Genomic DNA, 3,120 nt, shown 5'->3' with positions numbered 1-3,120 from the left:
TAATTAGCTGTGTACTTTTTTTTTAAAGAAAAAAGACTAATCAACTGTGGACTCTAGCTACAATCTCCCTGATTTACTGTGGGAGACTCTTGTCTTGTCTTATAGACCTTAATGTCGCCGTGTTTACGAACTGGTCATTCTGGTGTGACGTGTGACAGTGAACATGTTCCTACCCTACGGTGCGATCCGTGACTTGCGAGTGTTTTTGAGTACGTAGTTAAAAGTCATTATCAGTGTGTCGCTGTATTATGGAGATTCAATATGGTACTGTGGTTTGGATGATACCGACATGAGCTGAATATTTGAAGCAATGCATGGTTAGGTGGTCTGGATAATTTAAGGGCCTTCAAATTTGATCTAAATAATTTAAGAGTCTAATTTTATACAATTTTAAGCTAAAAATTTTAAGAGTCAAATTAAATTGCAAAGAGACCACTAAGACCATAATCCATTATCACCTTTAGGTTTGTGACGCTCTCATATAACATGTTTTCAATCAGGTTCCAGTATGTTGGAATTTGTGATATGATACATATATGTTTGCTTCCGGCCGGTTTCACACTATCGTCCTCAGTTTCAGATGAAAATGCAAAGCTAAAAAAATGGCGAGAGCCTTTTCCTAACTTTCCTCCCACCCGATGCTAAAAAAAAAAACTTTCCTCCCCACCCCCCCCCCCCCCCCCCCCTCATCCGTCCCGTCACCGCCTACAGAATCGATGCCGCCATGGAGCAAGCAACTTTCGCCGCTGCCGCCCATGCACCGTCTCCACCTCCGCTCTCGTGGGCTCACCAGATCCGCATGGCCGCCGCCCAGGGCCACTTCCGCGACGCCGTCTCCGCCTTCCTCCGAATGCGCGCCTCCGCCGCTCCGCGCTCGTCCGTGCCGACCTCCCTCCCGCGGCGCTCAAGTCCTGCGCCGCCCTCGGCCTCCGCGCCCTCGGCGCCTCCCTCCACGGGCTGGCCATCCGCTCCGGCGCATTCGCCGACCGCTTCACCGCCAACGCCCTCCTCAACTTCTACTGCAAGCTACCAGATTCGGATCTCCGCCCCTCCGGTGTGACCACCGTGGATGGCACGGGATCACCGACCGCATTGGAAAGCGGGCGGAAAGTGTTCGACGAAATGCTTGAGAGGGACGTGGCGTCCTGGAACACTTTGGTGCTGGGCTGCGCGGAGGAAGGGAGGCACCAGGAAGCGCTGGGATTGGTCAGGAAGATGTGGATGGATGGGTTCAGGCCCGACTCGTTCACCTTGTCCAGTGTGCTGCCAATCTTTGCGGAGTGTGCTGATGTCAAGAGAGGCATGAGGTGCATGGTTTTGCGATCAGGAATGGGTTTGACGAAGATGTGTTTGTTGGCAGTAGCCTGATTGATATGTATGCAAATTGCACTTGGACCGATTACTCTGTGAAGGTGTTCGACAATCTCCCAGTACGTGACCCAATTCTGTGGAACTCCATGCTCGCAGGGTGTGCACAAAATGGTTCGGCTGAGGAAGGCGATTGAATATTTCTTCGGATGCTGCAGGCTGGAGTTAGGCCTGGGCCTGTGACTTTCTCGAGCCTCATACCTGCTTGTGGCAATTTGGGGTCGTTGCGCTTCGGGAAGCAGCTGCATGCCTACGTGATCCAGGGTGGTTTCAAGATAATTTGTTTATATCTAGCTCCCTGATTGACATGTACTGCAAATGTGGGGAAATTAGCATTGCCCGTCGCATCTTTGACAGGATGCCTTCACCAGACATTGTATCATGGACCGCTATGATCATGGGGTATGCACTGCACGGTCCAGCAAGAGAGGCTTTTGTGCTGTTTGAGAGAATGGAATTGGGAAATGTGAAGCCTAATCATATCACCTTTCTTGCGGTTCTGACTGCATGCAGTCATGCTGGATTGGTGGATAAGGGCAGGAAGTATTTCGATAGTATGTCGGATCATTATGGAATTGTTCCTACTCTACAGCATTGTGCAGCACTTGCAGATACCCTTGGCCGTGCAGGAGAGTTAGATGAAGCATATAATTTTATATCTAAGATGCAAATAAAGCCAACTGCATGTGTGTGGTCCACATTGTTAAGGCTTCCAGAGTGCATAAAAATACTTCATTGGCTGAGGAAGTAGCCAAGAAAATTATGGAGCTTGAGCCAAGGTGCATTGGATCTCATGTAGTTTTATCAAATGTGTATTCAGCTTCTGGGAGATGGAATGAAGCAGCACGCCTACGGAAATCTATGAGAAATAAGGGTATGAAGAAGGATCCGGCTTGCAGTTGGATTGACGTGAAGAATAAACTGCATGTGTTTGTAGCTCATGATAGGTCCCATCCTTGGTATGATAGGATTATTGATGCACTGAATGTTTTCTCAGAGAAGATGGCACTCCAAGGATATGTGCCTAACACAGAGGATGTTGTCCAGGATATTGAAGAGAGCAGAGATATGTGTTATGTGGTCACAGTGAGAAACTTGCTATATGTTTGGTATTATATGCACACCACCTGGAACCACAATTCGTGTGATGAAGAATCTCCGAGTCTGTATTGATTGCCACAGTAACAAAGTATATTTCAAAATTAGCTGAGAGGGAGATTGTTGTGCGTGATGCGAACCGTTTCCACCACTTTAAGGATGGAAATTGTTCCTGCGGTGACTTTTGGTGATTGGACAACGCTTTGGGATATCATATGTTTGTGAAATGAGTTTCCTACTGCATGTTGCTATACTGAGTGTGGGAAATTGATGGAAAGGATCCTTCCCAATCTAAGTATTTTCCATCATGACAAGGATAAGCTATTTGTATATTTCTGAAATTTTAGTTCAATCCCTAGGCCGAACTTAAGGTTGCCTTTAGTTTAGAAAACCAAGTCGGTTCATAATGAGGCAGTCAGTCTCATACTCTCTTTTGAAGACTATAGTGAGTTGGACTAAAGAGGGCAGTAAGCACAATTGAAAGCCATGCACATCACCATATCTTGATTCTTTGAACATTAGGTAAACTTACTGGTTTTACAATCAAATGGCTGCTTTTTTCATGATATAAAATTCAGCTGCAGTGTGTTCCCCATATAAACCATTTTTTGCTCACAGATTGTAGTTTCTTCTCAGTTCGAGGATAAAAAATGT

At 46.4% G+C, this 3,120-nt stretch overlaps 1 pseudogene; it reads left to right on the top strand.

The window, feature by feature from the left end:
* Nucleotides 1-708: 708 nt before the first annotated feature.
* On the top strand, nucleotides 709-2,693 carry LOC120703561 (annotated as a pseudogene).
* Nucleotides 2,694-3,120: the final 427 nt, after the last annotated feature.

Source organism: Panicum virgatum, chromosome 4K (assembly GCF_016808335.1).
Source record: "Panicum virgatum strain AP13 chromosome 4K, P.virgatum_v5, whole genome shotgun sequence".
Classification (NCBI taxonomy): Eukaryota; Viridiplantae; Streptophyta; class Magnoliopsida; order Poales; family Poaceae; genus Panicum; species Panicum virgatum.
Note: the sequence above shows the minus strand (reverse complement) of the source record. Positions and strands in the feature narration are given on the sequence as shown.